This window comes from Peromyscus eremicus, chromosome 3 (genome assembly GCF_949786415.1).
Source record: "Peromyscus eremicus chromosome 3, PerEre_H2_v1, whole genome shotgun sequence".
Taxonomy (NCBI): domain Eukaryota; kingdom Metazoa; phylum Chordata; class Mammalia; order Rodentia; family Cricetidae; genus Peromyscus; species Peromyscus eremicus.
The window spans coordinates 60,142,990-60,155,972 of NC_081418.1; the positions used below are offsets into that span (position 1 = coordinate 60,142,990).

Sequence of the window (12,983 nt, forward strand, 5' to 3'; positions counted from 1 at the left end):
CAGTACCTTAGTACCCTGAGTACCACTAAAGAGGGGCATGTGCCCAACTTTGCCTCTCCCCTTCTTGGTTCCCATCTTTGCACCTGACATTGTCCTTCTTGGAACACTCTTCCCATCAGAATTCTAACCATCCTCTTCAGGACTTCAATTTTTTAAATTTTTTATAAGAGAAGAGAGATCCATAACTACTTAAGTCAAATGCACCTGATTGTGATAAAGATATACAACAGGACAAATGAATGGTTCGGAGGATAGGGAGAGACTCATCATTGCACATGGCAGCCCAGAAATCAGTGGGGGAAACAATGAGCTATTTGCAGGGTTTGGGAGGATGCTTCAACGGAGAGAGAAAACCCTCGACTCCAAAGGAGTGTTCCAACTAGACTGGAACATGAAAGACAAAACGGCAAGTTAATAGAATGAAATGTTGGCTAATTCTGTTGTGACTCAAGGTTAAGGAAGAAATTCTTAGATGAAATTTCAAAAGTGCAAACTATAAGGCAAGGAACCAACTTCATCAATAATTTTTACTGTGCCAAAATTAAAGACTTCTACTTGACCAAGGAGCCATTGACAAAGCAGCCAGGGAGAGGACAGAAGGAAAAAACTTTCAGTGTCCAAGGCTGACAAGGGAAATGTCCAAGGCTGACAATGGGGAAAACTCAAGGATCTCCTATAAGTAAACAAGGAAAAGGCAATAACACAGGCTGGATATAGACTATGGTAGGATCCTTATCTAATGTGTATGGGCCTGGGCTCAATCCCTACTACCACATACACACACACACACACACACACACACACACACACACACACACACACGGGGGGGGGGGACAGAGAAAGAGAGAGAGAGAGAGAGAGAAGACAGAGAGAGACAGAGTCAGAAACACCACAGTAAAGAAAAAAAGAAGAGATTCATCTATTCTCAGTTCACAGATGACACCCAAAGACGGTCAAACATGAAAGAAGCTTAGTTCCTCTAGAAATCAGAGAAATGCAAATCAAGACCACATACCTTTGCATCTCCTTGAGGCTGGGCTCCTGCCACAGAAGCATGGAACAAGAAGCCTGGCTCAGGATAGCATGGGGAAGACTGCCAACAGCTTGGTGATAGGGGACAGGAGGGCTAGATAGGGGGCACTTTCTTATTCTATATTATAAAGATACTCTTGTGTATATTGTAGAAAGGAACCAGCATGTGTAGGCCACTAATAGCACCTACATATTGTTATCTATGTATGTTTGTTTGTTCTGAGTCAACCTAAGTCAACTCAGACGTCCCTGTAACAAGGCTGATCCAGCACCTAACTTGACTCAGTGTTTTAAGAAGTGCCAAGCCCATATCACAGAAAGAGGGAAGAACATAAGGAATGATAAGAAGGGAAGCCCAGATATCATAAGTCTCAGAAATGTGGATAACCACATGAGCAGAGGGGCGAGAATGAGTTCCAGATGATTGCTGCCTCTCTAATCTGCCAGCCGGAGATGAAATGGAGACAGATTTCTGGGGTCGTAATCCAATGCAGCTCTTTGAATAAAGCAAAGTTTGAAGATTCAATTCCCGTCTCTGCTCATTATCATCTGTGACTGACAGGCAGCAGGTGCTCTGGGATCTCATCTGCTCAGAAGGATTTCCTTCCTCCCAATCTGCATTTGGCAACTGGAAGATCAAATCAATGATTTTAAATCTAGAAAAAAGATAGGAAGTAGAGTAGAGTGAGAGAGCTGGAGGGGCCTGGTGGTATCAGGAAGTAGAAGCTTCCAGAGAGTGCTGGGGTAGAGAAGAAACCAGGGGCACTCAAAGAACTGAGTCAGTGATGCTGGGGAGGGGCCAGAGGGCCCAGGGTGGACAGAAGCATTACCACTTCCTGGCTCCGGGCGGATTGAGGTCTTCTCTGTTGTTTTTGTTTTTCTGTAAATTTGCTGAATTTCCTTCCAAGAGCCCTACTATTTCCTATCTCCATCCAGATTCTCCACTCCAGCCCTTGGCTTTATCAGCTCAGTGGACCAGGCACTCTCTGACAATCATCAAAAGGCAAAGTGTCCCGAATATGGACTAGGGCTGGAACGGAGCAGGACTTTACCTTAAAGTTGAAAGGAAGTAGTCCATCCAAGCTTGGCATCACGTGCCTGTCATCTCAACATGCGGCTAAGACAGGAGGACCATGGATCCAAGACCAGTCTGGCTTTAAATGCAGACCCTGTTGGGCTGGAGAGATGGCTCAGCTGTTAAAGGCTAGGCTTACAACCAAAATATCCAAGACGCCTTCAGACTTTCAATAGCTTGTAGCTGGAGAATTTTTCTCCAGCTCCCACTGCCAAGTCCCGCCAGTCCCGGAGCCCACTTATAAAATAAATACACAGAATCTTACATTATTTAAACTGCTTGGCCATTAGCTCAGGCCTATCATTGTCTAGCTCTCACTCTTATATTCAGCCCATTTCTATTAATCTTTACTTTGCCACGTGGCTCGTGGCTTACCAGTACTTTACATCTTCCTTGTCTTGGCGGTGGCTCCAACTGGTCTCCCTTTTTTTCCTCCTTCCTCAATTCTCTTCTTTCCTTGTCCCGCCTATACTTCTGGCCTGGTCACTGGCCAATCAGTGCTTTATTTATATAGAGCGATATCCACAGCAATAGCTAAGATAGTTTACTTCCTATCCCTCTTTCTCAGGATGATTCTGAGTATGTCACACTACAAGGACTAAGTTTAGAAGGCAAGATGGGCAGGAAGTTCTGGAGAAAGATGCAGGGCATGAGGGAGGATCTGGGAGGCCCAATAGGCAGCCAGCTTAGACCAGACTCCAGCTTCTGAAAGACCAAAAGGAAGACACAGGGGTAAGAGAAGGGGGGAGAGGGAAGAAGGGGGAAAGGAGGCAGCTCCCCTTGCTTGGTGATCCTTATCAGGCTTCTTGTATCTTTAACCCTGCTTGTTTAACCCAAGGCCTGACCTCCCCGGAGACAGCCAGGCTATCCAGAGTGGGGGTCTAGGAGGCCTAGTCAGTCAATGTTATGTGTGAGTGAGAGTCTTCACTGGGCTTTTAGTCATTAAGCTTAAATGATTAGAAAATTTAGAATATGAGGAAGCTAAGTATGGTGGATACACTTGTAATCCTAGACCTCGGGAGGTGGAGGGGGTTGAATCAGGAGTCCAAGGTCATCCTTAGATATTTAGTAAATTCAAGGTGAGACCCAATCTCAAAACAAATAAACAAACAAACAAACAAACAGTATGAAGAATACTCTTGGGAAGCCTCTTTCCTCATCTGCCTCCAGCTTCCTCCTGTGTGAAGTGACCACAGGTCAAGATGATTCTCCAAGGTCTCCTCCAGCTTAGATATTGTATTATTTTAAGAGAAAGCTGGGCTGGAGAGATGGCTCAGAGGTTAAGAGCACCGACTGCTCTTCCAGAGGTCCTGAGTTCAATTCCCAGCAACCACATGGTGGCTCACAACCATCTGTAATGAGATCTGGCGCCCTCTTCTGTATACATAATAATAAAAAATAAATCTATAAAAAAAAAAAAAGAGTGCTTTAAAAAAAAAAAAAAAAAAAAAAAAAAAGAGAAAGCTGAGAAGATTTTAGAAAACTGAAAATGCAATTATTTTAGAAACATGTCAGCAGAAGGTGGCAATCCATTTCAGCTTCCCTTGTGATTCCATTCAGTTATCAGAGTCCAGAAGACCTTTGGGGTTCATCTAAGTTTTATTTGGTCCTTTCCCCTACAGCAGCTCCCACAGGCTAATAGCCTGTTTACTTTTACAAATGTTATCAGGGATGATCCCAGAAACTTGCTTATCGTCACCACCTACTTCCCTTCATCCATCTGGTTCTCAGAGTGCTGCTTGAAAAGATTACTCTTTGGCATGTGAACTAAGCTATCATCAAAAGTCTTCAAGCAGACTGCTTCTCATTAAGTCACGGATATTCTGAGTGGATGACTGAGCCCTGGGGTCTACATGATTTTCATCTCTCGAGCATCTCATGCCAGAACTAAAGTTTTCTGGGTTGTCATTAACTGCAGACAAAACTGCCTGTTCACTCGAGAAGCTACTGATTAACATCTACCCACCATAATTTTGGTATTAATTATCTGGGAGAACTGGCTTCATTTGTCCAAATCCATTCATGGGAATTAAATCAAAAAATGTATCTTGTGGGGTGGAGGAGCCAAGTGAAGTCCTGAGTCAATGTGTATTGTTTGACATGGGCATGGCCAACGCCTCAGTCTCATGGACATGGCAAATCCTTCCTCAAGTGAGGCTCAGAGATAGCAAAGCCTTGCTCTGGTCCGAGGGTGAATGTTGACAGTGTGCAGAATATGTTCACCATTGCGCTCTCTCTCCTAACTCCCAGAAGTCTGTAGTCTGATGACTGCTCCCCTACAGAGACTGCTCCTACTGAGGTTAGCTAAGCTTGCTGCCTTGTTCATCTGTAAGTGCAATAACCTGTCTCTCAGTTCAGCTATATATAACAAACACGCTGAGCTTCTGTGCCTTGGCTTCTCCATCGGAGAGCCTAGGACACCTAGTCCCAGCCGTGTGTGTGTGTGTGTGTGTGTGTGTGTGTGTGTGTGTGTGTCATTTCTTCGTTCTGTTGTCCCTAGTCAGAGTTCTAGAATATAAACCATGCAAGCACATAACATCTTGGCACTCCCTATAAGCCCTATGAGGTCAAAAGGTGTAACTTTCCCCTTTTCTTCTCTTCCGTCTTCTTTTGGATGCTGGCTGACGCTTAAGTTTCTTCCCTAGTACTCTGGCCTTTTCTACTCTTCCTCTAAAGCTCCCTCTGCAAGCATGTGTCTCTTGTCTGTCAGGTAGCTGGCATCCACGCTTAATTCAAATGGCATGACTCTCTTTTCTCGCCTAAGAATTTATAATAAACTTCTCCCTAAAACAAACAAACAAATCCATGAAAAGAAAAAAAGTTTTGTGTTTCATTAAAAAAAAAAAAAAAAAAAAAAGCCTTTCCCCTGCAGTCATGGCTTGAGCATGACTACAGACTTTTTTCTGTATCTAGGGAAGAGCGAATCTCACCACTCAGTACCAAGTGCCATTAGTTAGTTCAACGAGATAGCACAGAGAAGGTACTTAAAGATGAAAACACTCCTACCTTCAGATAGTCATGCCTCATCATTGTGTACAAACTCTCTTGCCTTGCCCTAAGGGTTACAGTCTACGTCCGATGAACAGAGTCTAGTTTCAGAGAGAAGCAATCACTACACGGTCTCTCAAAGTCCTACTTCTTGGGTATCGCACTAGTGACTTTTTTCAGTGTAATGACCAAATGCCGGACAAGAAGCAACCTGATGGAGGAATGGCTGGGGCTTGGGGTTTGAGGGCGTAGTCGCTCATGGTGGGGAAGGCAGTGTGGCAGGAGGCTGTGGCAGTGGGAGTGTCAAGCTGCTTGTTCACATCTCTCCAGACCAGGGCAGGACAGGAAGTCAGGTCAGGCGTGACCATAAGCCTCAGTGCCCACCCACTGGAGATCCACTTGCTCTAGCCAGGTCCACCTCCCAAAGGTTTCACAGTCTCCCCAAACAGCACCACCAACTGGGGACCAAGTGTTCAAACATGAGCCCATAGAAGATGTTTTACTTCTAAACCATAACAAACACTCTTCATCTATCCAAACTCAGGAGCTGCAGAAGTGGAAGGACTTATTTAGTTCTTAGGAGCTGCAGTTTGGAAAGAGTCCCATGGCTCTGAATTGGTGTTCTGAACTACTGAATGGAGAGAAGGAGCAAGGGCTATGTGGTGGCTGAAGTATGACTAGAACAGAAATGTCCACACAGCAGAAGTCCAACAACCCCCTGACGTGCATCTCGTGCAGTTGTTCCAGTCACCAAAGTGTGAAGGTGAGCAAAGTTTATGTCTCCCTCAGCAGCAGCAGCACATTCCACTCAGGAGCATCAGCCCTGCAAAATTCCACTGGCATCCAAAGTCCACTTTGCAAATCAGTAATGGCTTTGGTTTGGCTTCTTTCTGCCTGACATCTACTATACTCTCTTTCCCATCCCCACCCAACCCAGGCATAGGCCCACTCTTGGAGACAGGCAGCCATTCATGTCAGAGAATGCCTTTCATGTTACATCCTTGAATGTGAGTTTCCTGAGATAACAGCCACTTCTGTGGGAAAGGGTCACTATACGGTTAGAGGGGAAAGACCACCTGTACTCCAAATGACCAGATCCCAAATGATGGGTGACAACAGAAAGTTTGAATGGCTGGATGACCAGCGTGGATAGAAAATGAATTCTCCATAGAGCTTTATTCCAAATATTTTATTACTATTTTATGTGTATGGGTGTTTTAGCTACATGTGTATTTTTACAACATGCATGTGCCTAGCGCCCACAGAAGCCAAAAGAGGACACCAGACACCCTAGAATTGGAGTTATAGATGGTTATGAACCACCATATGAGTGCTGAGAGTCAAACCCAGGTCCTCTAAAGGAGCAGACAGTGCTCTTAACCACTGAACCATCTCTCCATCCCCTCCATGGAGTTTTTAAGTAAGGAAGAGCACAGGTTGGTGCTGGCCACTAGCATTTGGGGGAACTTGAAGGTGAGAAGGAAAACTGAGAACACAAGGAGATCAAGCCTTTGTCTTTGGAGCAATGCATCAGACAGAATCAGAATTTTTGCAGAGGTGGACCAAGCCGGCTGACTGGAAGGAGCTTGAACTAAGACAGGACTAAAGCTATAGTCATTTGATTGATTGTTAACATTTTTTAAATATTTATTTTTATTTATGTGTATGTATGTCATGTATGCAGGTGTCTTTGGAGGCCAGAAGGGGAGAGCATCAGATCTACCGGAGCTGGAGTTAACAGACAGTTGTGAACTGCCTGACATGGGTGCTGAGAACTTAACTTGGGTCCTCTAGAAGAGCAGTAAGCAAAAACTGATGAACCATTTCTCCAGTACTGCCCCCCAATGCGTAGGCGCGCGCGCGCGCACACACACACACACACACACACACACACACACACACACACACACACAGGGGCTCACACTTTAACCAGACTGGCTTCAAACTCACAGAGAGCCACATTGCCTATCTCCTGAGAGCTGAGATTAAAAGTATGCACCACCATTCCTGCATGATGCCACCCCCCAACACACACACTTTGAAACAGGGTCCATTGTAGCTTATGCTGACCTCAAACACACTATGCAGTTAGTCAACTATAACTCTGGCCTTCTAATCCTCATGACTCTACCTCCTGCACGCTGGGAAACTAGGTGTGCACTACCACACCCACTCCTGAGATAACAGCCCTCCGCCTCTGTGGGAAAGATTTACTCCATAATTGGACTTACTTTGTATTACAGTTGGCCAACATTTTATCCCATAGACACAGAGTAAGTGTTCCCGTGGGCTGAGTGGAGGAGGTCGGTTTACAGACAGGGGGGTTGAAGAGGGCAGCAGCAAAGACAAAGAGAACAAGTTCATTAGTTCAGTTATCTTCTTCGTAAGATGGGGGCGGGGAGGAGAAGAATAAGAAAATAACTGCTGAAGGCCAAGTTACTTTTCAGGTAAGGATGGAGACAGATCTCAGGTGAATCAACTCTGGTGACAGCTTGGTCTTGGTTTTCTGGCGCTGGAAGTAACAGAACGATCAGTTCCACACTGTTTGACCACCAAGTTTGGTGTCTTACTGTGGCAGCCTTAGCAGGGTATCCACCAACAAAACAACTGGTTGTTATACAAAACAAAAGTAAAGCTCAGGCAAATGCTGAAGGGAAGAGAGTTCCCACAAAACACGGCATGTCTCACGCTGCTATTCGGTTATGCCACAATAGACAAAGTAACAGTGCATGAAGAAACTCTGAACTCCAAAGATTGACAAAAAAGGGGCATGTGGGAACTTTCTGGGCTCTATATTTTAAAAGTAATTTACACAGGTATATGCATGTGTGCTTCTGAGAACTACAAAACCAAATAGAGATATGTATTAAGAAATATACTGCCAGGAATCAGCTGTGCATGCAGTGGTAGGGACTGGTGAGGCAAATCTGAAATCTGTAGGCCAGTTTAGGGAAGGACTGTTAATAAATTAGTTTCCTCTCAAAAAATTAAACAGCATTACTACATGCATTTCTATTCACAGGCATACACTCAAAAGAGTTGAAACCACATGTTCACCAAAAAAATGTATGCATGAATATTCATAGCAGCTTTATTTATTAAGGCCCAAACACAAGTGACATAAATACTTCCCAACTGAAAAACTGATGACTACATTGTAGTATTTGTATACAAGAGTTACTCAGCCATAAAAGGGAACGAGGTGCTGATTCATGCTTCAATGTGGACTAACCTTGAAAACGTGATGATGAGCCAGTGAGATGATCAGTGGGTAAACATAATTGTAATTGTCACCAAGCCTGACAACCTGACTCCAACCCCCAGGACCCACGTGGTGGAAGAAGAGAACTGACTTCTGACGAACATTATGGCACATGCGAATAAACAGACAGATACAATTTTTAAAAAGACATTATGTAAGTGAAAGCAGCCACACAAAAATGCTATATATTGTATGACTCATTACCCAGAGAAGGCAAATCCCCACAGCCAGAAAGTGGAGCAGCCGCTGGCAGTTAGTGGCTGCCAGAGGTGCAGCTTGGTAAGCGGGTTCAGAGGATCTTGGCGCTTACAGGGCAGGCACTTTACCAGCTGAGAGGTCTCTCTGGCCCAAGACTGCTACTTCTTATGGAGCCTCTTTCTGAACTCATGAAAATACTGTGAAGTTAGCCATGTTCGCAGGACTTTTGTGAATATTCTGAAATCCACTGCTCTGCTTCTGAGGGTGAGTTTTGTGCTGTGTGAGTTATCCTCCCAACACAAGTCCTGTCTCTTGTCCTTGAACTACTCTAGTGCCTTGCCTTTTTCTCAGAAAGACTTTACTTATTAAACCAAACCAGAAGCTGGGTGGACTTTTCCCCATTAATTCTTTGAGAATATTTGAAGTGTGAAAACCTTGAGCAGTCCATGAGTATCATGATGTCTTCACCAAGTCAAGAGTAGTACCGAACAGCCCATCCTTCGCCACACACCTATGGCACCCTCACCCCAGAGGTAACCATTTCTCTGACTGCTCTCACTATAGATCAGTTTGGTACCTTCTTCAATGTCATGGCAACAGCATCATGCATCCTGAGTCTTGGTATGATGCTGTGTCTGAGGTGCATTCCTGCTATCATACACACCCATAGCTTGTCTATTTCCACTGCTCTTTCATAATCCAATGCATAAGAATAGTACAACTCTCCATTCTACTCATTTTCTTCCTTTTGTGACAGGGTTTCTCAATCTTCTATGTAATCAAAAATGATCTTGAGTTTCCGGTCCTCCTGCTTCCACCTCTGCTGGGATTATGAGCCTGTGCCATTCTGCCTGGTTTCTGTGGTGCTGGGATAGAACCAAGGGCTTCATACTTGTTAGGTAGGTACTCTGTCAACTGAGCTATATCCACAGGCCCCTATCCTTTCCACTCTTGGTGGGCTTTTGCATAATTCCCAGTTTAGAGATACTGAGAATAAAATGCCTTTTTTTTTTCATAGCTATGGATCAAATTGCATGCTAGGAAAACACTACTATTGAGTTACATCTCTAATCCCTAAACTGTGTGTGTGTGCACACACATGTATTTTAAGGATATATGTGTACAGTCAGGTATGGATGCACATGTGTGCATGTATGTGTATATGAAGGTTGGTGTGTGGTGTCTTCACCGTTCTCCACCTTTTTTTTTTTTTTTTTTTTTTTGAGGCAAGGTCTCTCACTGAACCTGGAGCTTACCAATTTAGCTAGATTGTCTGGGTAGCAAGTCCCCAGGATTCTCCTGCCTCTGCCTCTCCTGTGCTAGGGTCTCAGGCATGCACTGCCAGGACTGGTTTTTACCTGCATGCTAGGGTTTCAAACTCAGATCCTCATGTTTGTGAGGCAGGCAATTTCCCAAATGAGCCATTCCTCAGCTCATTCAAATATTCTTCACATTAATATCACTGCTAAATGACAGAGAAGCACCTTCCCATCCAGCCTGTGCAAACGAGTGTGGTGGTATTGTGTTCCCCAAAATATTGTGCACTCTAATAAACTTATCTGGGGTCAGAGAACAGAAGAGCCACTAGATATAGAAGCCAGAAAATGGTGGCACACAAGCCTTTAATCCTATCACTTGGAAGGCAGAGATCCATCCAGATCTCTGTGACTTTAAAGCCACACTGGAAACAGGCATGGTGACTCATGCCTTTAATACCAAGAAGTGAGCCTTTAATCCCAGGAAGTGATGGCAGGAAGCAGAAAGGTATTTAAGGTGTGAGGACGAGGAGCTAGAACCTGGTTAAGATTTTAGGCTTTTGAGCAGCACAGTTCAGCTGAGATTCATTCTGGATGAGGACTCAGAGGCATCCAGTCTGAGGAAACAGGATCAGCTGAGGAATTGGCCAGGTGAGGTGGCTGTGGCTTGTTCTGCTTCTCTGATCTTCCAGCATTCGCCCCAATACCTGGCTCCAGGTTTGTTTTTATTAATAAAACTATCTAAGTTTCGTGCTACAAATGAGCATCCAGATTTATGCTGGGGGTCATCAAGGACTTCATGCATGCTCCAGACAAGTGTCTAAAAAGGCCCAGCACACCCTTCTGCTAGTGAGCTGACACAGGTGTGTGCTTCCAATCCAACCACCAAGTCAGCCTCTAGGGGGAGGGGTCTGATCCACTCAGACTCCTGAAGAAGGAATTTCACAAGTCTGGCTGACCTTGTGTACTGCCATCTAAATGTTGAGCAACAGAAAGTCAAAACTAAAGGCGTTCAGTTGGCCCCTGATCTCCTATTTCAGTTTCTTGAGGTATTCTGGAGGACAGCTGTTTTTTTACTCTTCTTTCACAAGAGCTAACATGAGGCCAAGCCTCCATCCCCTCAGCGTTGACCTTGACTCTCATGAGCCTTTCTGCCTCCTCAGCTGAGGCGAGGACATTCAGCCAGTAGTTATGCTAGGCCCCTTGGACTCCAGCTTCCTGGGTTCCAACTGCTTGCTAGGCTTCCTGACAGGGGCCTCTGGGAGCCAACAATGCCCTGTGTGATGTCACTGGGTTCTGAGAGGCAGCCTGTGGTGGCATGTTAAACACTCTGCTACTGTAAGCAACCCAGCACGATCCAGCACCATCTAGAAAAATACATCTTTCCATCATTCACAGACCTGATTTCACTTATGACTCTGCTTGGCAAATGACTTGCTTTCGAAGCTGCCAGAGTGGTAACCTCATTGACAAGTAAGGAGACAAGGGAACAAAGGGATAAGGATAAGGGATAAGGGGAACAAAGGTACTCAGGAAGTCCGGGCACCTAGATCAACGAGAGCAGTGACCTACTGGCCCTGGGTTAACACAGACTCTAGGGAGCAGTACTGAGGTGAACTGATTACCACAGAGAAGGTGGTCACCAGTCTGGCTATGCCTCACTTCTGGAAGAAAGATACTGTGTAGGCTCCAGCTCCTAAAAAAGGGAATCTGTGATATACTTGTGTGTGCTCTTAACATTTATTTAAAAAAATTAATGGAGGGAAAAGCCTTTAAAGTATGAGGTTATAGGTTCTGTCTATAGATCAGTATCAGGAAGATAAAGCATTATTATAAAGTATTATTATTATTTTCAGAAAAATTAGTCATGACATCAATCAAAAGCAAGGTCATGCTCTCCTGATTCTAAAATCTCACATACATGTTTCCTGGCTATCTTCTAAGGTCACCAGTCCTACAGGATCAGGACCCATCCTATGAGCTCATTTCATCTTAATCACTTCCCTAAAGGAGGTTAAAAGTAAAAGATTAAAAATGACCTCTTTCACAAAAATGGTCACATTGTGGTTAATGACTTGACATAATTTTGGAGAGTTGTGGTTCAGTCCATATCAGCATTCCATTCCAATTAAAAAGCAGGACAACAAAGCTATTGTCCTGACAGTCTGAGTATTGGAGCAGGTATCTGCAGAGGAACTAGCATTTGTGGAAAGCTCCAAAACAAAAATAACAAAAAGCCTTACTTGTATTTATGCTCCCAACCTACAATAACAAGAGTGTTTAGCTTTGTTTTTATTCACGGTTGAGTCAAAAAGACGATACAGACACACACATGGGAGACCACTGCCATTGAAAGAAATCTCTTAATATACAGTAGTATCATAAATGCTCCATGTTCATCACCAGGTTCTACTGATCTGAGTCTGCCACATGTGCTGCAGAACTTCTCAGAAGCCAGCACTAAGAATTCAGCAGGTTCTGCATTTTCCTCTTGGCAGGCTGGAGCTGCTGGACACTGTGTACATCATCTGCTCACAGGTTTCCCCAAGCATCTACTGCATATGAGTGACCATAAGCAGGAACACTACTCATCATGTTCTGCAAAACACACTATGCCCTGCTCTCTCTCTCTCTCTCTCTCTCTCTCTCTCTCTCTCTCTCTCTCTCTCTCTCTCTCTCTCTCTCTTCTCCCTCCCTCCCCCCCATCCACATGGGAGGTGCACATGCATGTGAGTACTCATGTGTATTGAGGCCTGAGGTCAACGCTGGGTATCGTTCCCTGACACTTTCCTCGTTTATCCTTTGAAACAGGGCCTCTCACTGAATCTGAAGTTCAGTAATTTGTCTAGGCTAGCTGGCCAGTGAGCTTCAGGGTTGCTTCCTGCTCCTCACTATGGGTTTAAAATCTGCTGCTGACAGCTCTAGCTGATTGATTTCACCATTGGAAGGACGGCCTCATTTTAGCAATTCTGCTGAGAAAAGCTTTAGTTGTATTTGACTGGGAATGTCAATGTCACTATGGAGACATTCAGGATAGGCGTTCATATCCACCCATCACTGATTAGAACCCAAACCCTTAGTCCATTTATGGTCCCCTCAGCAGTGGACCACCGCGCTCATGTCTCTCTTCAGCATACAACATGGCATGCTTTTACATTTCAGTCTGACTGGT

At 44.6% G+C, this 12,983-nt stretch overlaps 1 protein-coding gene across 6 annotated transcripts in view; it reads left to right on the forward strand.

Annotated features, from left to right (window-relative positions):
* The first annotated feature begins 11,102 nt into the window (after window positions 1-11,102).
* Window positions 11,103-12,983, forward strand: part of Galntl5 (polypeptide N-acetylgalactosaminyltransferase like 5) — a 44,115-nt gene continuing 42,234 nt past the window's right edge. For all 6 annotated transcript variants that reach the window (XR_009378225.1, XR_009378224.1, XR_009378227.1 and 3 more), the window contains exon 1: window positions 11,103-11,284. The gene's annotated coding sequence lies outside the window, so the exon portion shown is untranslated. The remainder of the gene's footprint in view (window positions 11,285-12,983) is intronic.